Raw genomic sequence first — 25521 nt, 5'->3', positions numbered from 1 at the left:
GAGGGCTAGGCAGGAGACAATGTGGAGATTGTATTATTGGCAGTGCTAGTGATTTTTTTTTTTGTCTCTGCCTGTCTGGACACCAGTGAGGTGAGCAGCATATGCTCAGAGACTGAACAGAAGAGTCTTACCAGGTTGGCAGTGTTTTTTGTCTCTTATTTATTTAGGATTTTTCTATACCGACATTCTTGAACAAAATATCAAATCATGTCGGTTTCCATATAACAGAACAGTCCCGGCTATGGCGTTACATAGAACATTTGAGCAATTGAACATTTGGGCAATGAACATAGAACAAGTCAACAATAACAAGCAACAGTAAAATAATTCGTCAGTGAATAACATAATAAATAAATAGAGCCACATAATAACATAATATAAGGCCTACAATAATAAGTTTAAAGAGTGGGACTGCATCATAAATAGGGCATGGCGGGGGCTTTAGGCTTGGGTAGCAATGAGGATTTGGTTGGAGGAAAGAGGGAAGGGGGGAAGGAAGTGAGGTATTGAGTCATGAACGGATGACTATGTTAAGGAAGTAATGAATGTGTTTAACAGTTTTATCTTAGTGTTTAACAGTTTTATTTTGTGTGAGCAGTCAGCACTACTAAACACAGTACAGCATATATATACTGTATATATATATATATATATATATATATATATATATATATATATATATATATATATATGTGTGTGTGTGTGTGTGCATGTATGTATGTGTGTGTTTGACAGAGAGAATGTGAGATACAGTTCTCCATGCAGTGAGTGGTACTGAGTTGGGGTACAGTTACAGTATCAATAAAATTAATTTGTAATATACAAACATTCAGTATGCACTGCACTTCAAAAATTATATCAGGTCAGAAATGAGAGAGGAGGGGAGCAATAACAAAGGCAGTCCTTCACTTAAATTAAAAAGGGACTTTTTTAGGTCCAAAATGGCAAAAGGGGAAAGAAGCTCAGTGCAGAAGAAATTGAAATACGGAGAGTATATACCATTGCCACATGTTTTTCTCCCTCTTGTTTTAGAGCAAAAGGAAAAGATGGAAGAATCACCCAAGACTGGCATTAGCAGGTGGGATAGCAAAAGAGCAATGCACATAACCAGCACTGCACTCCTCTTTGGTTCCTGCATCTGAAGCAGTGAAGGCAATATTTGCACCAACTGATTCTGAAGAAGAATCAGAAGATATTGAAGAGAATTTTGGAAGTTTATTCAGTAGCATATTAGCCTCCAGTGAAGTTATAGGTGGTAGTGGGGGGGGGGGGGGGAGAGATGATACTCATTTTGTTGAGATCAAACAGGAAGAGCAGACAGTGCAGGGAGAGGGTGTGAGTAATGCCCCTGGAATTTTTCCTCAGGGTCCATCCTCTACCTGAACTTCAGTGCAAGCATGAACATTAAAGAATGTAGAAAAGGGATTGTGGAAGAAATCCATGATCTGGAGGCACTTTAAGTGAGGGAGGACCCACGTTTTGCTAAGCACATTTGCTGCAGGAAGGATATCAGTTGAGAAAAGCAGGTGGAACATCTAAAAAAATGCTGGTATGCAGCATCACCTGCAGAAACTGCACTCAGTAGTGCTGGCATCGGGGAGTGTGGCAGTACTAGCCTGGGGTCTTCTTCAGCCACTCCAAGTAAAAGCCAGAGGAAAAGAGAAGAAAAGGGTAAGACCTTTCCCCAAGATGATCCCATGCCTCATTCCAGCAATCAGGTGGCAGACCAGCAGTCTCCAGCCATGCATCTGAAGCGGCAACCCACCATGGAGGAAATTAGTTGGTATTCTAAAGCACTGTCCCAGGACTAGAGGCAATCAGCATCTAAAATAATAATGAGGACCATCAGGGAAATGATTGCCCTTGACCAGCTCCTGCAGGTAGTGGAGAACATGGCCTTTAAGTATCTGCTGAACGTGTTAGCCACTAATTACAAAATGCCCTCTAGGAATATATTTTGGTGGTAGGTCAGCTATATCCTGTATAATCAGTGCCTTAGGTGCATGCAGACACAGCTGGCTGAGGAGAGTAGCATGCAATTCACCAGTGATATCTGGGCCAGCATGAATGTTATGCACTCTTAACTCTCCCTGTCAGCACACTGGTGGGACCTGACTAAGGCAAGGGCTAAAAGAAGTTCTAGCTGGGATGGAGCATCAGGGTGCAAGTGGGTTTTGCTGCACATTCAGTTGATACACAGTCCCCATACTTTGTGCAATATTCTATCAGCCATAAGAAAGATGCTGGAGATTTCACAGCTAGACTGCAGAGGCAGGAGTATTCATACAGGTTGCTTTGTGATAGATTGTGGTGCAAATATAGTAAAGGCAATAGAAGATGGGGGCTTTCAGGTTATTCATTGCTTGTCAGTCATGCTCTTGGGCTGGGGCCCAATAAGGATGGGAAGCCATTCCCGATGAATCTTGTAAAGAAGTAAAGGAAAATAGCAGGGCATTTCCATAGAAGTGTGAAGGTGAGACAGCTTCTTTGTGAGAAGCAGAAAGAATATAGGATGCCTTACAAACATCTGATTCAAGATGTTAGCATCTGCTGGAATTCCACCTATATGATGCTGCAGAGGTTGGCGCAGTGGTGCAGTAGACATCCTTCCTTATATGTCTCTGGAAACAGAGGTAGGTGTGCCCCCCCAGAGCATCATTATTAGGTAGTGATTAGGCAGCTGGTATAAATCCTGATTCCCTTGATGGATGCCCCAGAGAAAGTAAGTTCCAGAAGTGCCACCCTGGTGCAATCATTCCTATAGTAAATATTCTGGAGGAAAAGTTAGAGGTCTTCTGTAGACAAGAGGGAATGGAAGCAGAGGGAATGTTGAAGTTTGTGGACTCTTTGCCACAGCAGGCACAAGAAAGACTGAAACCTCTCACACTAAACAATGTGTACATGATTGCTACACTTTGTGATCAACGGGTGAAAGGGAGTCTTGCCCTCCTGTTCCAGCATTTCACATTCATGAAGGAGATGCTGGTAGCTAAATGTGTATAAAGAGGAGCACAAGAAGCAGAGGCACATTGGGACGTGGTGCAGGAAAGAGTGACCATCACAGAGAGTGGTGTAAGTAGGAGCATCACCCAGTCAGCTACCTCTTCCTCCCCCATCTCGATGTGCCAAAGGTATGTTGCCTGCAAAGAACCATCTCACCTGATACAGCAACAGTGATTCTGAGGCCAGCACATAATCTTCTTTTTTTTTTTTTTAGGAGGGACACATTTTTCACCAGGACATAAGGCAAATTTATTGAAACATCAGGGTGCAAAGAATTGATCCCAACCATTCACTCATTCACAAAAAACAAGTTTTCTATCATAAATGAACCAGGCAAGTGTCATCATTTTGAACAGCAGCAAAATGGTTCAGTAATTTTTAATTTGTCAAAGAGAAAGTTAACATCTACAGAATTCTCTATTCTAAGAGTTTGTCATTTGTTCCTGTTATACAGCATGACACTTCAATTTAGGAATGATCTTGAATGTTTCATTAGAAGGTTGCCCCTAACGCGCTAGCCAAAATATGTGCGGGAGGGGTACTTTAAATGATACGTGCGTACTTGCAAGCACAATTTAAAATTGCATCATCTCTCTGCTCGCGCGCTGATATTTGTGTTTATGGGCGCACGCACGATTGGGATGTGCAGGGGAAAAAAATGTGTTTTCATTTTGTTTTGGGGAGTTTTTTCCCCACAAATTTCGGTTTGTAGATTGTTTGATTCATTTCATTCATGTGAAAAAATGAATCAAACAATAAAAAAAATGGATAAAAAAATTCAAAATGAGGCCTCTATCCCACCCTCCCAGAAAAATGCCGGGGCCAGGATCATCCTGGCCCCAATTTATTGATACACTGGGGATTTGCCAGCTAGGACTAGGCCAAGATCTCGAACTTGTGTAGGCTGAGGTGCGGTAGGTCACCACGGCCTCGGCCTACTAAAGAACGACGCTTAGCCTTAGTTGGACCCAAGCCCAATGCCTGGGACTCAGCTTAGACTGGAGCCTGGACCCAGGCCTGGGTGCAGGCCAAGGTCAAAGCATCAAGCCCTGACCTAGGGGTCAAGCTGCAGCAAGGTCAAGACCACTGGTGGCGGGACTCAGCATTTGGGTTGGGTTGTGGAGCCCCAGCAACGGGACGCAGACTTCGTTGGATACCCCACAGAGCAGGTAATTTTTTTTTTTTTAATTTTCAGGGTTCTCGGCTGAGGCCACTGCATCAGCCTATGCCTTCGCCAAATGAGAGCATTTCCACAAGTTGTAAATATTTAAGGAAGGAGGCGGATAGTTTCATACTAATACATTCTATAGCAATGTATCTGCTGTAAGTGTAATCAGTAAGTACCGCCATCTGTCCACATGAAATTTTTTGTTATATGTATATTATTTTTTCATTTATGCAGTGCTCTGAAGCATTCTTTGTAATCAAAAGTGAATTAAAGGTACAAGTCAATCAGAAGAGAGTCAAACTTTCACTGATGAGAATAAATCTTTTGGTGCATTTCATAAATCCAACAAAGAAACAGGATACTTTCCTCACTACATGGCCATGTTTCAGACTCACTGTCCTTCCTCAGGGGATGTTAACAAGTAAATGACTCGCTGTTTCCCGTGGTCTGCTCGTTTCCTAATCTGTCAATGATTCCCTCTGTACTGCCATATTTATCAATCCCGCAGACTCTCCTCCTTTAAATACTGCCTCGGAAGTCTACCTACCAGCCAATGAGTACTGCCAAATATATTTCCTTGGAAACCACCAATCAAGTACAGCCCTCGCCTGTCATTCATAAAAACCTGCCAATAAATACTGCCAAATGTCCTTCCTGGGAAACTACCAATCAAGTTGAGCCCCCGCCTGTCATTCATGAAAACCACCGCCCACCAACCAAATTCCTATACTTAATGCGAAACATAACCATGCCATGCCATTGCCATGGAGTAATGTATTAGAATGAAACTATCTGCCTCCTTCCTTAAATATTTACAACTTGTGGAAATGCTCTCATAAGTTTATGATTTTAAGCAGGTGAAAAATATATGACAGCGATGGCACCCTTGCTGAATAAGTTTGTTTAAATGGTTGGAGTTTTGGAGGGTGATTATTTTCTATATTTGGAAGTGTTTATTTAATTACCCTGTCATGGTTTATTGATTTTTGGTGTTTCACGTTGTCTGCCAAGACCCCAGGATCATTCTCAGGCTCAGGATGCAGCCCCTGCTTTGGGCCTTGGCCTATGCTCTAGGCGAGGACCTAGCTTCAGGGCTAGACCTGAGCCTGATGAATTAGTTTGAAATGAAACAAATAAGGTTCATCTCATTCGGGGAGGCCCCCAATTTGGTTTGTGGCCCCCTGAATAAAACAAATTAGTGTTATTTGTTGCATTTTACACTTTAATATTAAATGAATGTGCATCCCTAACATGCATTCCTTTTAAAATTACCCTGTAAAGATATAGCTAGGTCATATAGAATGGCATGATTATGATGTTATTGCTGTTATAGATGTGATTAGTCTGGACAAAGACCATTGCAGGTATTCTGAATCTTGAGCCAGAACAGCAATTGGGCCCCTGAGAGCATCTTTGACATTAACAGTTAATTAAATTTGACTACTTAACTATTTTTGAAGAGCTTTAATGCTTTCCTGGACTGTGCAATCCAGCCATTCTCCCACCAAGCAGGACCAGAAGGACTTTTGAGAGCCCTTTCATTAACTTCCTTATTCACAAGGGGTCAACCCACCTGATTATCTTTTCTCATGGAAATTCTCCTCATTGAACACCTGCACTGGGCAAAACTGGAGTGAATGGAAAATGCCAACTGGCTCAAATATTACAAGGTGCTCGTAGAGGGTACAGAGTTGAATTCTGGTGCTCTTTGGAGTCATGACTTGCAGATTCCCCTCTCTGAATTCAATGGGAAGGATATGAGCTGAGTTGGGATGACTGATGGGTGTCAAATGGAGAAGATATGGCTACTGCCAGAGAAAGAATAATGGGAGGTGGTGTACTGTATTGGGGAGAAATGAAAAAGATACACCATGTGACAAAGAGAGGAGGTGGCAACAGAAGAAACATTAATACTCATTTGATCATGTCAAAACTATATCCACACAATTAGTGGGGACAAAGACTAAGCTGACATTCTGAGTCTAAACGATGATATAGGCCTCACAATATTGAAATCAAAATAGTTTTGGTATAAAGATAGAGTTTTTTCTTTCTGCTTTGAAGCCCTCACAGACTATGTCATCCACTCATTGCTAGGCATTCGTTATAGTATTTTCTCCAAAGAAGTAACTGTTGGATGACAGATTCCTTCCTAGATCACCCCTTTCAATGGTCCTTTCTCTCAACAATCATGTCCCTCTTACTCTGGTCTTTCAAGACTCTTCCTGACACAGACATCAGATGGACAGAAACACACTCATTTCTGGTTGTTGTCTCTTAAAATTCAGCTCTCCTTTAACGTCTTCTTAGGTTTAATAACTTTCCTATTTCTCCCTTCAGAACTGACATACAACTCTATGTGACAGTTTTCAAGCTAGGAGTAGGAGCTATGGAGAAAAGAAGACTGTGTTTGTCCTGCTTAGCCCATATGCACTATTTTGTGTAACTTTCACATACTATAGTCCTCAGGCAGATAAAAGTGCTCAGATGCCATATGTTTTTCTGTTAAGATGCATTCTAATTCTGTGCACATTCTATGGAGGTACTTTTGTGCATACACCCTGAAATATAGTGCATAGCCTGTTACTTGGTATTTTATCATGCCTGTTAAATTTCTAGCACATACTCAAACTTTGTTATTTTAATTTTTAGTGCTTAGGCCCTATGCTCACCTTGCAATACCAAGTGAAGATACTGTTTGAAGGGCTCGGATCACTGTTTTGTTTATTAGCATCTCTCAAGCAAATTGTTCTTCCTATTTTATACAAATCTGAAGGAACTTTCTTCTACTTCTTCCCTTGTGAATGAGAAAAAAATCTACCCAGAATTTCCCTGCCTTTGTACATGCTTTCAAGGCAGCCAGCCTGCTACTATCCATCTGCTAGTGGCTATGGCCATGTCATCCACCACTCTGTTGCATCTCCTGAGACATTCATTGAACAATCTGGTGTGCTCATAGGAGCTCTCAAAATTATTTACATTCCTAGAAAGTCAACGTTATTTTCTAGGAAAATATAAAACAATCTCCACTTTATTAAAATTAGCCCAAAATGGAATTTATGGTGGAGAAGAAATGTTATACTTTTTACAGAAAGGATAATGCTGCAAAAGCATATAATGACAAGTAATAATATCCTATATCCACAAGAAAATGCTTATTGTCAATTCATTACCTGTGAATTTGTTAACTAGCTCTACAATTTCTCTGAACCTAAGTGCAGTGACATTAACAAAAGAATCACGAGCTATCTCAGAATGAATGGATGCAATTGGTGCCTATTATGTACACAGTATGAGCTAATTAAATCCCATCTTATATAAGTAATTTTGTGACTCTAAGATTATTAATTACAGGATTATAATAGAACTGAGGAGGAACAATTTAAAGAATGATAAAATAACCACTTTGGGGTGTTTCCCTCTTCTGATTTTTATTTTTATTTTTGGCTTCAGAGGGTAAATATTTCATGAAATTATTGTTTTCTTAAATGGCAGCAGTCATAAAATGATCTATTTAGGTGATATGCATACATCTAGTAGTGCTATAAAATGATAATTAGTAGCAGTTGTAGTGTATGCAGGTGGCCAAAAATGTAATGCACTGCTTATAGAAAGAAACTGAGGATTAACAGAAGGAGGAGGTAGAATAGATGTGCCATTATTGCCATCTAATTGGCCAACTGACTAGCCCACAAATGGTTAATCACCTTCACATACCTTATTTATTCACCGCTATAAAACAAAAACCTTTCTTTACTCCAGCTCAAGTCAGGAATATCTCTAGAAGCAGCCTCGCTAGAGCTACCAGGCCTAGTAGTGGGTGTGTATACTAAGTAATTGCATGGATGGTACACCCATAGGGAATGTGGCAAAGCCAGCCTCTTAGTAGGGCAGGCTGGGCAGTCGCCTGAGTGCAGTCATAGGATGTAGGAGCTCCATCTGTGGCGCTGGCTGGATGGTGCCGGCGCCATTACTACCCATGCAGAGGGAAGGGACACCCCTTCCCACCAAGCACCACTAGTAAGCCTGGCATGGCGGGGGCAGCGCCCACATGGATGCATCGGGTGCCCGTTTATTCGTGACTCCTGCACATCTATGCTGGGGGGCTTGGCCATTAACCGGGCAGCCAGAACACCTGTGGTTCTATCCCTCCCCCGCCCATCCTGGCTGAACAGTCAACAATACATTCACAAGGAAAGCGTGACACATCGCTGGATGCAGATGGCTGCAGCCATTTATTAGAATACTCTAACAGGAAAGTCTAATTTAGGTGCCAAGTCCTTCCACCACTGACCATCGGGCAGGTGCCGATATCTCTGATTCCATCCTCCCAAGCAGAACCGAGGAGGTCTCATTCCCTGCGAGCCCCCAGATCCAGCGTTCATGGAGGGTTCTCAGGCAGGCCGCCATGCAGCAGTCCCCATTAGAACCCTTCTCAAATGTGGCTGGCCATCAATCTGTCAAGGCCTAATCCACGGGTCTGACATTCATCAACGGTGGCCAACCACCGAGTGGTGGCCCCAAGGCCCCTCTCTTCCTTACCAGCACCTCCCTGTTTCCTTTTAATATGTCCAGTGTTATAATAGCCTTTCCTGGACTCAGTCGCCTCAGTGCAGTTTGGTATAGGCTCCCCCCACACAAAACAGATACAGCTCCTGCATCAAACCAATGAATAACCTCTGCATAGCCTGCAGAAACAAATCACCCCATGTTTGACAAATGCGCTCCATCTGCAGCAACCAATTTTGCACAATGAATGCCCCCCCTCCCTCCATTCATGCCTGAAATGATAGCCAACCATGCATTGAATGGCCTCGACTACCTGCCGATTGAACTGGGCATGGTATCTTCCCTGCCATCCAATGGCCTACATTTTTCATCAGGGCATGATTTCAGACCAGCAGATTATTGAGGACGACCATGATTAGGCAAGGTGGCTCAGGTCATCCTTGATCCTGTTCGACTGAGCGAGGCCAGCACCGTTCCCCAAATCATTGCTACCAAGGTGTAGGATAATGAGACCGAGAGGAACTGAGGTAGGGGTCTCGTTCCCTGTGACCCCCTGGACAGGCATTGTGATCGCCATCATAGGATGGGTTCCGGGCAGGTCGCCATACTGCAGGCCCTGCCGGAACCCCTCTCAAATATGCCTGGCTGTCGATCTGTCAAGGCTCAATTCCCCAGGCCTGACATTCATCATCTGTGGCCAAACACAGAGTGTTGGCCCCAAGGCAGTACGCACCCGACCCAGCCCAAGTGCAGGGGAACCATCGTCATGCCTAAAATATGTCACAACAGCAATGGACCAGCATTGACCAATCTGCTATATGACAGCCTGTGGGAGATCGTTAGTGGCATCCCTTAGAAGCGGCTCTGATGCAGGAAGAGTGCTGAAATGCTCTCTCTGAGACCCGGCTTTCACCAAAGTTTCTTGAAGAATGCCAAAAACTGGGATCTGCTTGATGGGGATCTATCCAGGTGAAGTAAGAACAAACCACCCTTTTGGGCGAAATGTTAAGTATAGAGTCATAGTCGCAACCAGCCATGTTACTCGACCTTTGACTGCTGTCAACTTGATCACTTGGCCACATGCCCCTTGATCAGTCTCGGACTGACTCAATCCTAAGCATAGCATGCAGTTCAAGACACCAACTTTCCCCCACAGCAAACCCTGCAGCTGTGTTGTGCTCTGCGCAAACTCCAAAAATGCAAGCGCGAAGGCAGCCCAGAAGACAGGAACCTCAAACTTGTCTGTTGCTACCACGGGAGGTATGCGCCAAGGCGGTAACAGGAGTTCATTGGTCAGCAGTCTCCATGTCTCGCGCCACGGCAAGGGCTCCCTGGCCTGGCCCCGCAACACCTCCTTGACCTTCAAATACTGCTGTACGCGGCTTATTTCCAGCTTTGAGAAGAATGTCAGGATGGCTAGGTGCGAATGAACCATGTTCCTGGATGGTCCCTGCTGTTTAGCATGTACTAATGCAACTGATCAAGAGATCCTCTGGAACCTGGTGACCAGGCCAGCTGTCCGCCATGAAGAATGCCCCCACCAATTTGTAGCAGCGAATGCAATCATTCAATATGGATGGAGCAGGTGATCTTTGCAGCAACTCATGCACTGTCTGGTTCCGAAGGACCGTGGCTGCCCTGGGTATCTCTCTGCCAATCAGCTCTGCTTGTGGCACCAGCCACCCTAACAATCACCCTATATTCCAAGAACACGCCTCACTCGCACCACAATGTTCATGCACAAGCAGCATGACATGATCCTCCACCGCAATTCTGAGACCCGCAAATCTGCTTGTTTACTGATTGGACCACCACTGCATTGTCACACCACAACACCACCCATTGACAACCAAGTGCCTCACCCCAGATGTGCATGGTGACTACAATGGAAAAACAGCTCAGGAAATGTGATGTTCCTGGTTGGGCCACATGCTGTCAAGTAGTCTGGCCAATGTGCGGCGCACCAAGCTCCTTTGACAAAAACACCGAAACTGATGCCCCCTGTCGCATCACTGTCATTGCTGCTGGCCAGTCTAGGAAGCCATGCTGAAACACCATTACAATCCTTTAGGGACCTAGACCATAAAGCTAAGTCTTCCCTAATCGGCCTGCTTACACACAAGTGGAAGTGGTCACAAGCCAGTCTCTTTGAGGTGGAATCAAGCTCGATCCCTAGGAAAGTACCATTATTGGGCCTTGAGACTTATCCTCTCCCTAAGGGATGCCAAAAGCTCCTGAAATGTGTCAAACATTTGACCCATTCAGGTATACTTCCTTTTTCTATAAACAAGAAATCATCCACAAGACGAACCAGCGACACCAGCCTAGATGCTTCTGCTGTTGCCCAAAGCAGGCACACGAAATCCAGTATCACATTGGCTGACATCTGTAACAACAGGAAGACCCCTTGAAATGGAAACCACCAATGGGGACAATATGCTGCGAAAGGAGGCTGGCAATCCATCCCAGCTGAACCTCCAACCTGAGTTTCTCCCTGACAATGCTGAACCAAAGAAACATAAAGGTAGGCGATCTAAAAAAGCCGTTAGGATAACAAAAAAAAAGGATAGATGCCAAAGTCTTTTCCAATTCTTTATTGTGGTGGAGACATATTGAAACAATGCCCGAATCAGGCCGAGTTTTGCCGCTCTTAAAACGACTGCCTCAGGGGCTATGAATCAATCATAAAAACATAATAAAGACAAATTTGAAAAACATCAGTAAAACATAGACATAAATTTGAGAAACATCAGTAAAACATTAAAATTGTGACATACAAATAAATAATGTTATATGAATCAAACAAAACATACAACATCAAAAAAACCATTAGGATTAATTTTTACCCATTTATATAAAATAGTCAAAACAATTGTTGCTAAAAATGGGATATAAATTACTTTGGCATCTATCCTTTTTTTTTGTTATCCCTGACAATGCTGGCCAGCATGTGCACCGAAGGGGCATAGATCACCTTAAAGGATCGCGGCTGTCCTAAGTAGAGGATAAGAGAAACCATCCTGGAAACTGCACAGCAAATTATTCGTCCCCATCCTATTAAGGTAACGTGCCGGCCAGAAAGCATCGCCAGTCATTTCACTGAGCTCAGGGTGACAACCCAGCTGCATTAAAGGAAAGAGGCTGGATTCAACAGCTTGATATAGTGTAGAGACCCTGAGCTCAAGTGATCCATGAGCCACAGCTTCCCCACGAGGTGGGATTACAGGCACGAGCCACTGAGAATCGCGCTGCGTCGGGGCCGGAAGTAGATGCCGAACAAAGGGGAGCTCATGGGTTTTAAATCTCATGACGGTCACCTCCCCTCCGCCATCATCACGCCGCTCCTTTGGACCAATCGAGTGGTCCAACGTCGGGGCACATTATGATGACATCACAGAGCCCAACCAGGAAAAGCGGCGTCTTGAGGCTCAACTCTTGTAGGATGAAGGAGCTCTGCCTGTGGTGCCGACTGGATGCCATTGGTGCCATTACTATCCACCTTGAGGCAAGGGGGAAGAGATCCCCCTACTAACTGTGCACCATTGGTACACTGTCACCCCGGTGCAGTGGGGGTGGCATCCGCACAGAGGGGTATATTTTATAAAAGTACCCCCTCGCATACTTTTGTTCGTGCACCAGGCGCAAACAAAAGTATGCTGGGTTTTAATAGATACGCGGGTAGCCGCATGTATCTTTTAAAATCCGAGGTCGGCACATGCAAGGCTGCCCAAAATCGGCAGCCTGCGCACGCCAAGCCGCGGAGCCTGCCTCTGTTCCCTCCGAGGCCGCGCGGGGGGGGGGGGGGTTGGGGTAGGTTTTCAGGGGTTACGCACGTAACCCTTTGAAAATCTACCCCAGAGACACCAGGCGCCAGGTGATTCTCGGCACCCGCACATCCATGCTAAGGGGGCCGCCCATTAACAGATATGCTCTTGTCTGTGACAATAGACTCTCTCTCAGAGTTCTCACGGTAACAGCTTAAATAGTATCCCTACTCTGCTGGTGCTAGAGTAAAATGTTTCTGCACCCACTTTGTAGGGATTTTAACATATGTAATACCTCATGACACTCCCTTCTTTGTCCTGTATTATTTCTGAAAACTTTTAGAAATATTTCAGTCTCTTTATATGTTCACATGGGCTTCAGGCTTGTGAATCACCTGAGACCTGAGGTGCATTCTTACATCAGCCTTCTTACTGTATACACTAACCCTTTTTTTCACAAAATGATAGAGGATGCTAATTTTGGGATGTGCATTCATTTAAATCAAAAGTGCAGTACATGACAAATAAGGCTAATTCATTTCATTTGGGGGGGGAGGCGAAAGGAATCGGGGGGGACCAAATGAAATGAATCTTATCATTTCCTTCATTTTAGACTTATACATCGAGCCTATACCTAGGCCCAAAGCTGAGGCCTTATCTAGGGCATAGGCTGTGGCCTCATCTAGAGCATAGAGCCGTGTCGGGTTGTGTTGTTCCAGACTCTGTCCAAGTCCTGCAATGATAAGATTCTCATTACTGCCTATTAATGGTTCAAAACCCCCCCAAAAAAAGCCTTAAAAAAAGTGTTTTCTAAAGAATGGACTAAAATCTAAGTGGGGAAACCGATGATTAAAGCTGAGAATACAGTCATAAGCTATATCATTGACTGTAAGCTATATCACACCAGCTTCAAAGCTGGCAGAACGAGGGTTATCTGTTGCATAAAAAAGCCTGCCTTTTTTATGAGGTTTCCACACTTTATCTAATATAGACTACATGGTGGTAGCTATATTCAGCTTATAGATATGATGTTTTATAATTAAAACTATCCCTACTAATTAGCATATTGTAACATGGAATTCTCAGCAGCACCACTGTGAAATGGAGGGTGCAATTTCAAAAATTTGGACTACGTCAGAGACTTTAAGTGGAAAGGAGTCTAAGTTATACACACATACATTTTTTACCCCATTTTCTTTCACAATTTGCTCCTTTCATTATCCCAAGATCATACCTGAAGTTTCCAGGTATCAAAATAAATTGTAAACACTTAAAATAGGTCACATAGCTTCTCATTTAAAATTCCTCCTTTTCCCAGGGGATTTTTACCAAATAAACATTTTTTTTAGGAGTTCTCCTAATCTCTCTTTGATGGACACTGGGATTTAATGTAACTCTGAGTTTCCCTACTTTTGTACTTGTTTTGAGTCAGTTTTCATAGTTTCCTCAAACACCGCTGTTATTGCCCTTTAAAGCCGCCCAAAAACCAGATTTGCAGACATAGGAGAGATAAGGAGCCTTCCCTAACCTGGCCCCAACCAGCATTTAGTTTCAATTTGGGTTATTTTAGGTGTTTTAAACCCCTCCTTTTTTTTTTTTTTTTTGCTTTATTTAACTTTTATTTTGAGAGAGGCAGCACAACACACGCAAGATGAGATATCTTAGAAGCATAACAGCAAAACACAGCTCACAAATTATAGGTAATAGGCACATAGTTCATCTATTCCTCCAAGAGAAACCCTGAAATGATAATTGCCCCTTAATACTTTTACCTATTGACCTTGTTCCAGTAGTCCCAGTAACCCTTCTATATCTTCTTACATATTGTTTTTTTGTGTTTCAATTTATGAGTCAATTGTTCTATTAAAGCAATATCATGTACCTGTCTGCTCCTTATGGCTGTAGTGTGTACTTGTTTCCACAACAATGCTATAGTGAATCTTCAAGCGTATATTAAATGATCCGCTAGTATTCTCTTATAGCAGTGGTTCTCAACCTTTTTCCCTTTGTGACACACCAGACAGACAAAGCCCAATGCATGACACACTGCTCATTACAAACCACTGTGGAAGCAACAAAAAAAGGCTCAGCATTACTTTTATTGTTAAGAATGACACAGGGGAAAGATAAGTACTGTGAGTGTACAGAAATTATATAAATAGTAAACCTCCCATACCAGAACAGCACTAACTTCCAGCCCTTAAATGGTTAATTACCTTACCAAAAAAAAAAGGCAACATTGAAAATATTACACCAGGCCTTACAACGCCAATACTTCTCCTATTAGGAAAACAGAACAAGCCAGGCTGCTATAGAGCCCTACACAGAAACTATATGACACAGAATACCTCACCTAACAAAGAATAAAAAGACCATAAAGCATAAATTTATTTATTTATTTATTTATTTTTAATTTTTATATACCGAAGTTCTTGTAGGGACTACAAATCAATCCGGTTTACATAAAACGAAGAACTGCTCAACAGAGAGCGGAGCTTTACATGGAACCGAGGAACATATGGAACAGTATAACTGATTGACAATTTAACATAGTGCTAAATAAAGTAATAATAGTTTAACTGGAAATAAATAAAGCAATATAATATTTTATAAAGACAGTTTAACTGTTTAACGTATCAATAAATATAAATATAAGCAATGCCAAATATATATATAAAATATAGTAAATTTTTGAGCTTAACGGTAATTGTCCAGTAGCAGATTCTAAAATTAGTACTTGATGCCGTGTTCATAATTAGGGTAATTAGGATACTTAGGAATTGTGAAGTCTGTTCGTCACCGTAAAATTAATCGTCTGGGAAAGCTTGTTGGAAGAGAAATGTCTTCAATCTTTTTTTGAATTCTTGATGACTGGGTTCTAGTCTAAGATCTGGGGGAAGCATATTCCACTGGTGAGGGCCTGCTGAAGATAGCGCTCGTTTGCTCAATGATGATTTAATTTGTGGAGCCTGCAATGTTCCTCTGTATGCGCTTCTGATTGGTCTGGAGGAGGTGTGTGGTTGTAGTTGAGAGCTTAATGAGATGGGAGCTAGTTTATTTGTCGCTTTGTGGATGATAGTGAGTACCTTATAGAGTATCCTTTGTTTAATGGGGAGCCAATGTAAGTTCCGAAGGATTGGGGTGATATGATCTTTTTTGTTGGTGCTAGTTAGAATTCTAGCCGCTGAATTTTGAACCATCTGTAATGGTTTGATAGTGTTGGCGGGTATACCTAGTAGCAAGGAGTTGCAATAGTCGAGTTTAGAAAGAATGATGGATTGTAGTACTAGCCTGAAGTCGGAGAAGTGAAGGAGGGGTTTAAGTTTTTTGAGGACTTGCAGTTTGTAAAAGCAGTCCTTTGTGGTATTGTTTACGAACTTTTTTAGGTTTAGATGATTATCAAGCCATGCTCCAAGGTCTCTGACGTCAGATGAGAATGAGTTGTTTGTGTTTAGTAGAGAAAGGCTGGAAGAGATTGTGCGTGGATCCTGGGAGACAATGAGCATTTCAGTTTTATTAGCATTCAATACTAAGTTGAGGCTTGAGAGTAGGTTTTTGATGGGCTGTAGGCATTCGTTCCAGTACGTGATGGTTTTTTGAAGGGATTCTGTAATCGGAAGGAGGATTTGTATGTCGTCTGCGTAGAGGTAATGGGTGAGCTTAAGGTTTGAGAGTAGATGGCAGAGAGGGAGGAGGTAGATATTGAATAGGGTAGGTGAGAGTGATGATCCTTGTGGGACTCCTTGCTCTGTTAAGATTGGATGCGATTCTTTGTTGTTTATTCTCACTTTGTAGAATCTGTTGCTTAAGAAGGATTGGAACCATCTAAGGGCTGTGCCTTTGATCCCTATGTTGGCTAGTTGGTCTATTAGAGTGGAGTGTTTTACCGTGTCAAATGCAGCGGAAAGATCCAGAAGAATAAGCAGGTAAGATTGTTTATTCTCCAGATTAACGAGGATTGTGTCAGTGAGAGATAGTAAGAGAGATTCGGTGTTTAAGCGTTTTCGGAATCCATATTGGGCTGGGGATAGAATGTTATGATCTTCCAAATAATCTGATAGTTGCTTGTTGACAATTTTTTCCATCAGTTTAGCGATAAGTGGTAAGTTTGCTATGGGTCTAAAATTGGCAGGGTCTGAAGGGCAGGCGTTTGGTTTCTTTAGTAATGGTTTCAGTATTGCCAATTTTAACTGGTTAGGAACTAAACCTTGAGAAAGGGATGCGTTGATAATTTCTGCAATTGGTTTTGAGATGGTGTTTGGTATGGCGATGAGGAGATTTGTTGGTATTGGGTCTGATGGGTGGGAGGAAGGTTTGAATTTTTTGAGTGTGTTTTCAATCTCCAGTGAAGAAGTGAGTTCGAAAGAATCCAGGCTTGTGGTTTGTTGTGGCAGGGATGTGAGGTGGTGTGTTAGGGTAAGGCTGTTGTAAGTGATGGTTTGAGTAAGGTTGGTGATTTTTGTTTTGAAGTAGTTGGCTAGTTCGTTTGCTTTGTTGAGAGCTTGGTGGTCTGGGATAGTAGGAGGAGATGGTTTGGTTAAAGAGGAGACGTAAGTGAATAGAGCTTTTGAGTCGAATATAAAGTGGTGTATTTTTTCTCTGTAGAATTCTTTCTTAGTTCTAAGGATTGTGTTCCTGTAGTTGTTGAGGAGGGATTTGTAGATGGCATGTGTTGAGGTGGTTGGGTTTTTTCTCCAGCTTTGTTCTTTTTTTCTAAGTGATTGTTTAAGGGATTTAAGTTCGGGTGTAAACCAAGGTTTCCTATTGTCTAGTGTAGGTTGTATGGTTTTGGTTGTAGTTGGGCAGATTTGATCTGCAATTTTATTGTTAATATTGATCCAAGAGGTAGTTGCAGTTGTTGGGTCTGTGAGGTCTAGTTGCTTTAATGCTTCAGTCATTTTCTCACTGAGTATGTCTGGCGAGCATGGTTTCCTGAAGTGGATAGTGGTTTTGTTAGTAGTTTGAGGTGGTGGGTTGTTGATATTGAGGGTTGTGTGGATAACTTTGTGGTCTGACCATGGAACAGGTGTGCAAATGGGGTTGGTATGAATATTAAAGGGTTCGTTAATAAAGATGAGGTCCAGAGTGTGGCCTGCCTTGTGGGTAGAACTGTTGATAAAATAGAAATAGAAATAATAATAATAATAATAATAATAATAATAATAGAAATAATAATAATAGAAATAGAAATAAAATAGAAATAGAAATAAAATAAATAGAAATATGCAGACAAAAACTGAACTGGAAACCGCAACAAGCCAGAAACTTTATATGAAAAGGAGAAACATCACCAATCCTCACAAAACAAGTCAAGAAATATAAAATCTATAGCAGTAAGACCATAATAATGAAAAGAACAGATTATTTTGAAACAGCTCATGAATGGAATATCCAATAATTAAAAACTCATATAAAAAATTTCCAAATACCAATAAAATATATCAAAACAGCAGACACAAAGACCCACTAATTAAAAATAATAAGGATAAAAAAAAATGCTCTGCTCTGCATACCTGGGAACGGTTGATTTCCAGGTACCCTGAGATTGTTGTGAATTAGTAAGGGTGGGGGGGTTGTTGCTTGCAGCTTTCTCCTCTCAGTCACATGCATGTTCACATACTGGCTCTCACTTATATAGGTTCTCACTCACACATTTACACATATGCTCTCAGACTTTCTCACACTTACACACATAGTCTTTCAATCATGCTATCTCTCTCACTCACTTACACACACATACAGGTAGATTTTAAAAGGCCCGCACGCATAAATCCCAGGGTTTACACGCGTGGCCGGGCCTTGCACGTGCTGGGAAAATTTTCTAAGAGGCCCGGCCACACACGTAAACCCCGGTATGTGCACAACTGCCGGGCCAGGACAATGTCATGGATTGCTCTCCTGAACACTTTCGTGCCGGTAGCCGGCCGACGCACGCAACTTACTTCAGCCTGGGGACCTGGGTGGGGAGGAGAGGGGAAGGGGAAGGGGAAGGGGAAGGAAGGTTAGGTAGGAGGAAAGGGAAGTTCTCTCCCAGTCCACTCCTTAATTGGATCAAATTGGGAGGGAACTGGGAAAGGCCAGAATGCGTTGATGAGCGAAAATTGAGAAAGCCCCCCCACCCCTTGTGCGTGCTGCTCCCATATATGAGTGTGGATTATAAAATCCGGCACGCCTGTGCACATGGCCCGTGGATTTTATAACATGCTCGCCCCGGCGCGTGCATGTTATAAAAACGGCATGTCCATGTGTGCATGCCGGGAAGTGCACGCACATGGATGCGTGTGCGCACATTATAAAATTTACCCCATAAGCTCTCAAACCCACGCACATGCTCTCTCACCCACACACGCTCTTAATCACAGACACACACATGCTCTCTTTCACACAAACATAATCTCAATCACACACACCCATATGCTGTCTTTCTATCTCACACACAGGCTCTTAATCACACACACAGGTTCTCAATCACAGACACCTATGCTCTCACTCACTTATACACACAGGCTCTTAATCATATATGCACATGCTCTCTCTCACGCATACAGCTCTCAATCACACACTTACAGACATGCTGTATTTATCAAACACAAAGATTTCAATCACACACACACACACACAGGCTCTCTTTCTCACATACAGACTCTCAGTAACACACTTACATACATGCTGTGTCTCTCTCACTCACACACACACACACAGGGGTCTCAAACACACATGCTCACTTCCTCTCTCTCTCTTCCTCCGCCACCAAAGAACAACCGTCAGATGCAGCAGCCTCCTCCTCTTCCAATCCTCGTGGCCTTGAGAAAGGAGTCCCATTGCCTGCAGGGCTTGACGTTGTTCCTCTTTTCTCTCTGGGCTGTTGCTGCACGCACTTGTAACTTAGCATGGTCTCTTCTTCCCACGCTGTACACCACTTCCTCTTCCGGGAAATGGGTCAGGAAGAAGAGATCATGCTGTGAGTGCTGCTGACTGAGTGCTTCTTCCATCTCTCCTGCCACATTCTGCCTAGACTATCAGCATTTCAAAACCGGGCAGAGAAAGTTTGCATCATGCTGGGGCAGGTGGATCAACTGGGCCAACTGGGGACCAGGAAGTGTAGTGACACACCTGTGTGTGCTTGGTGACACAATGGAGTGTCACTACACACCTGTTGAGAACCACTGTCTTAGAGATTGGCAAGCTCCTCTTTGCCTAGATCCCCAGTAAACATAGCGCTAGTGTAAAAACTATCTCCACCCCCTAAAATTCAGGAGATCAACATTCTTAAACTCCACCATAAGCAGCAACCAAGAGATATCGCTACCACATGTGTAAATATGAGCCCTCCATCCCTCATCCCCTCCAACACAAGAGTGAGGATCCGGGAGAAAAATTAGCATAGTAACACTTGTTTCTTTATATGGTCATCAGGGTCAATTGATGGCTCTAAACCAAAGGAGGACAACTTAAGAGATCTCCCTGACTCACTCACAACCTCTATTTTGCCACATTTGATTTGTTTCAATGGAGATTTGAGGCACTTTATTACCAGGTCAGATGATGCGCCCCCAGGATTTTGAAACTCATGTGGGAGCTTCTATAGGATCCCCCATACTGAATCAGAGTTTATTTTTATTTTGTGCCACTATATTACACTTTATTTTAGCTCTGAATTCAGCCCCTTTTTTCTGCCGAAAACTGGAAGTGATCTCTCGATCCACTTCTGGTTACGCCTGTATACTATCGGCGCTGGGGATTTTCATCTGAGTCGTCAACGCTAAACATAGAAACATATAGAAACATAGAAATGACGGCAGAAGAAGACCAACCGGTCCATCCAGTCTGCCCAGCAAGCTTCACACATTTGTTCTCATACTTAACTGTTTCTCTTGGCTCTTAGTAATCTTATGTTCTAATTCCCTTTTCACCCCCACCATTAATGTAGAGAGCAGTGCTGGAGCTGCTTCCAAGTGAAATATTAAGTTTGATTAGTTGGGTAAGCGGCAGCATAGCTCTCTGCCATGAAGCAGAGGGCAATGCTGGAAATGTGTGAAGTATCAGTTTTTCTTTTCCCCTGTCATTGAAGCAAGGAGTCATGCCGGACATGCACCGAAAGTGAAGAATGCCTTGAAAGTCACATTAACTATCATCAAATATTGAAAAGCCTAATAATTGGTAATACCTATAAGCCCATGAAACCCATCCCTGTTTTTTTTTTCTTTTTTTCTTTTCTTTTTTTAATTGGGAGATGGATGCCCTTCATCCTTCTACTCTGTGAAGGTGGACACCTACCACCGGCCACTGGCATCCCGCTCCGTTAATGCCTCTGTGGCTACTGCCGCTCCATGCAGTGTTTTACTACCTGCTCTTTATATGCGTCCTCTAGAACTGATGGATCCCATCCCTGGGTTTTTTTATTATTTATTTAATTGGGAGATGACAGCCCTCCATCCTTCCGCTCCGTGAAGGTGGACACCTACCACTGGCCACTGGCATCCCGCTCCGTGAATGCCTCTGTGGCTACTGCCGCTCTGTGCAGTATTTTACTACCTGCTCTTTATATGGACACCTACCACTGGCCACTGGCATCCCGCTCCGTGAATGCCTCTGTGGCATTCACGGAGCTTCGTTCCCTGGCAGCAGCAGCTGCCCCTTGCAGCCTTTGCTCAATTAAACATTACCATGGTAGCTCCAGGTTCACCTATCATTGTACGCTATGGCTCTGCGGGACAGTCTATCACTACTGCATGCTCAGGTACACTTTCTCTTACAGTCTCGGGGCAGGGAACCCTGGCAGCTGGCTCAACCAGCTGGCTGCCTTCCTCTCTTGTGGCTGCAAAGACCAGCTTATTTCTGCCTCCAGACTCTCCCTGGCAGCTCCTCTCTGCCTGCCCCTGTAGCAATACACATTACACAATATACCATTCAAACAGCCTCAAATCGGGCACAAGACACCCCAGGATCCTGTAATCTTTCAACATGGAACCAGAAAACAACATGGAAGCCAATTCAATGTAGCAGCAATGCAACCAAAACAAAATCAGATTACCGATCTAATTTTGTTTTGGTTGCATCTTTCAACATAGGCCACGATAGCCCCCCCACTTCAGCATTTCTCAGCAACTACAGGGACACAGCCAGGTAACATGAACAGTTATTTATTTTCCAAGTTCTTGTAGGTTCTCTTTAATAAATAAAAATAAGAAAATTATACCCCCCCCATTCAAATTTGTAACCCCTGCTTACAATGTACTTATGCATGGAAAACCTATTGACAATTCAATGGTATATATTGTAGCAATTTTCAAAAGCCCAATTATACACAAAGTGCATTTACATGTTTAAGACCCAGTTTTAAAAGTGTAAACCCTTTTGAAAATTGCCTCATAGGAAGTAATTTTCAAAGGAGTTATGCATGCAAATTTAACATACTATGGGCCTGACTTTCAAAAGCATTTAAATGCTTAAAATTGGGTTTTACATCTGTAAATGCACTTTACTCGTGTAAATGGGCTTTTGAAAACTGCTACAATATATGCTATTGAATTGTCCATAGGATTTACTCACATTAAGGGGCAGATTTTCAAAGGGATACACGCGTAATCCCTGAAAAGCTGCCCCTTCCACCCCCTGCGTGCACCGAGACTATGTTGCATAGGATCGGTGGCGCACGCAAGCCCTGGGACACACGTAAGTCCCGGGGATTTCTTGGGGAGGCATGTCGAGGGGCGTGTCGTGGCTGGCGCATCATCTTGGGGCGTTCCTGGGGCGGGGCTGTGGGCGTGGTTCCGGCCCAGGGGCATTTCAGGGGCGTGGCCGAGGCCTCCAAAACTGCTCCCGGCCGGGGAATCGCATGCCGGCAGCCAGCCGGGGTAGGCATAACTTTTATAATAAAGGTAGGGAGGGGTGGGTTAGAAAGGGCTGGGGGGTGGGTTAGGTAGGGGAAGGGTGGGGGAAGGTGGGAGGAGGCAGAAGGAACGGAGGCAGGCTGCGCGGCTCGGTGCGCACCGGCTGCCGATTTTGCGCAACCTTGCGTGCGCTGACCCTGGATTTTAAAAGATACACACGGCTATGCGCGTATCTATTAAAATCAGGTGTACTCTTGTTTCCGCCGGGTACGCGAAGAAAAGTATGCGCATGTGTACTTTTTTAAAATCTGCCCCTAAGTGCACTTAATGTGAGTAAATGGATTTTAAAAATTGGTACGATAATATTTATATTTTCATTCATAACTCCTTTGAAAATTTGTTACAAAGTAAATTTCAAAAGCCCATTTATGCACTTAAAGTGCACTTATATGTTTAAAACACATTGGGGTGGATTTTAAAAGGGTTACACGTGTATATTACGCGTGTAACTGTGAAAGAACGCTCCTGCACGCGCCAAGCCTGTTTTGGATAGGCCCAGCGACACGCGGAAGCCCCGAGACGCGCGTATGTCCTGGGGCTTGAAAAAAGGGATGGGGCGGGGTGGTCTGGGCGTGGGGCAATCCTGGGGCGGGGTGGGGGCAAGGCTGGAGCCTCCAGGCACAGCGGCCATTTGCTGTGCTCAGGGTTGCGGTCCAGCCATCAGCTGGTGCGCACAACCTACGCCTGCCCGGAGGCAGGCGTAACTTATAAGATAAAGGTAAGGGAGGGGGGTTGGGTAGGGGAAGGGAGGGAAAGGTGGGGGGAGGCAGAAGGAAAGTTTCCTCCGAGGCCGCTCCGAATTCGGAGCGGCCTCGGAGGGAATGGAGGAAGGCTGCGCGGCTCGGCATGCGCAAGTTACACAATTGTGCACCCCCTTGTGCGCACTGACTCCGGATTTTATAACATGCACGTGGCTGCGCACGCATGTTATAAAATCGGCCATTCATTTGTGCGCACAAATGTATGCCCGCGCGTACCTATTAAAATCCAGCCCATTGGCAATTCAGTGGCATATATTGTAACAATTTTCAATAGCTCATCTACAAGCATAAAGTGCATTTACATGTGTAAACCCAATTTTGAGCATGTGAATCTTTTTGAAAATTACACCATCATGTGTGTGTGTGAGAGTCCATCTGTGTGTGTGAAAGAAAGGGAGTATATGAGAGCATGTGTGTGTGTGTGTGTGTGTGTGTGTGTGTGTGTGTGTGTGTGTGTTAAGGATAGAGAAATCTTGTGAGCGTATGCGAGATAGAGAGCCTCTGTATATGAGAGTGTATATGTATATGAGAGTGTGTATGTGAGTGTGTATGAGAGAGAGCATGGGTATGTGAGTGTGTATGAGAGAGAGCATGGGTGTGTGAGCATGGGTGTGTGAGTGAAGAAGTGTGTGAGAGAATGAACAGGTGTAAATGTGTGTCTGTGTGCGAGAGAGTCTGTGTGTGTGTATGTGTGTGAAAGAGAAAGCCTGTGTATGTGTATGAGGAAGAGAGAGTCAATGTATGTGAGTGAGAGGAACTATGTGTGAGACAATGGGAATATGTATGACAGAGGTAGTGTGTGAGAGAATAAACATGTAAGTGTGTGTGTATGAGAAAATGTTTGTGTGATGCCACATCCCCAATCCATGACAGTCTCACAGTCAAAACAGGTTTTAAAATTGTCTCTGTTTCTTTGAGAGAGAGAAAAAAAACCTACTCATTATCTTTTTAAATCAGAGAACAAAGCTTTGGTTTTAATTCTGCAACAGTAATGTTGAAGAATAATGCTTATGCTTATCTCTCTCATATAATTCTAAAATCCTATTGTAATTTTGAAATTAAGAGTAATGTACCCACAAATCCCAATCCCAAAAAGAATGATCTGTGATATGTTAATCACATTATTGTTGGAGCACATAAAACTAATACTAACACGTAAATTATGATATTATCGTCTTTGCAGTCATCGGTTTCTCTTATGGCAGCACAGTATAATTTTATTCAGTCTTATGCTCTTCCTTAATAGTTAATACACAAAACTTCATTCTCCATACCATTCAAAGAAACCAGGTTATGTTGTATTAAATAAAGCACTCCATGTAAGCTCTTTCCACAATCTTATTAATCATCTAGCAGTACAGTTTCTAGGAAACCTTTGATTGAAAAGCTCGGCTTTTCCATTGAAAAAGGACTTAAAACTGAGACAGTGATGCCTCCTACATACATAATGCAGAGAAGATTTCAGATTAAGAACACTACACTGATCTGTCTGCATTATACAATATGCACATGAATCATAAAAATAGCACAACCAACATCTGTTATCAATTCCATTTCAGGTAATAGATGAGGAGAGTTAGGACCTTTGTACACATGATTAGAAATTATTGACTTCCCAGCTGCTTCCACTACCAGTATACTGCCATATAAATTGGAATTTGTTTGAGAAAAACAAACAGGTACAGTGCAGTACATATTGAAGTTAACATTTTGAAAACTACCAAGCAAACCAAGAAACACAATATTAACTTAAATGTTAGTAGTTCATCTAATAACAGTCACCAAAGGAGATGTAGGAGAATTGAAAGGTCCAAACTTAGAGATTGTGCATAGAAAAACAAATGTTTCTTTTATTTTAAATCAGCAACTCCATTGCTAAAAGAAAAAATTGTTTTTCTATGCACAATCTCTAAGTTTGGACCTTTCAATTCTCCTGCATCTCCTTTGGTGACTGTTATTGAATATTTGGAGTGCATACATTGGCTCCAATTTTTTGTGATTTTGGATTTCTCCAGTGGTTCATCTAATAACACTATTAATCATAAAGAGTGATATTATATATGTTTTACAGTAATTTGCAGAAATAACATTAATACCAGTCCACTGCCAGTTCTGCATTCCTGAACCTCCAACAAGGAACCAAGCAATTCCAGGACTACATGAGTGAATTCAAGATACTGTCTTCTGAACTCCTATGAGATTCAGGTTGCTTAAGAGCTGTATTTCTATGAGGCCTCAACTCCAGTATAAAAGATGAACTTGCTGCATGGGAATTGCTGATACTTTTAGCTCACTTATGGACCTTGCTGGGTGTATTGAACATCGTATACGTTCAATACGTATATGAAACATCGTATACGCCTCTTAAGAAGCACATATCCGGAGAACCTGCTCTTGGTCCCTACCGTCAGCTCCGGTCCAGT

The 25521-nt window shown here is 42.9% G+C and overlaps 1 protein-coding gene across 4 annotated transcripts in view; it reads right to left on the bottom strand.

Annotated features, from left to right (window-relative positions):
- Positions 1-25521, bottom strand: part of ERBB4 (erb-b2 receptor tyrosine kinase 4) — a 2403189-nt gene that overhangs the window by 927430 nt on the left and 1450238 nt on the right. The gene's annotated exons all lie outside the window — the stretch shown is intronic.

This window comes from Rhinatrema bivittatum, chromosome 6 (assembly GCF_901001135.1).
Source record: "Rhinatrema bivittatum chromosome 6, aRhiBiv1.1, whole genome shotgun sequence".
Classification (NCBI taxonomy): Eukaryota; Metazoa; Chordata; class Amphibia; order Gymnophiona; family Rhinatrematidae; genus Rhinatrema; species Rhinatrema bivittatum.
This window is presented reverse-complemented; position numbering and strand designations above follow the sequence as displayed.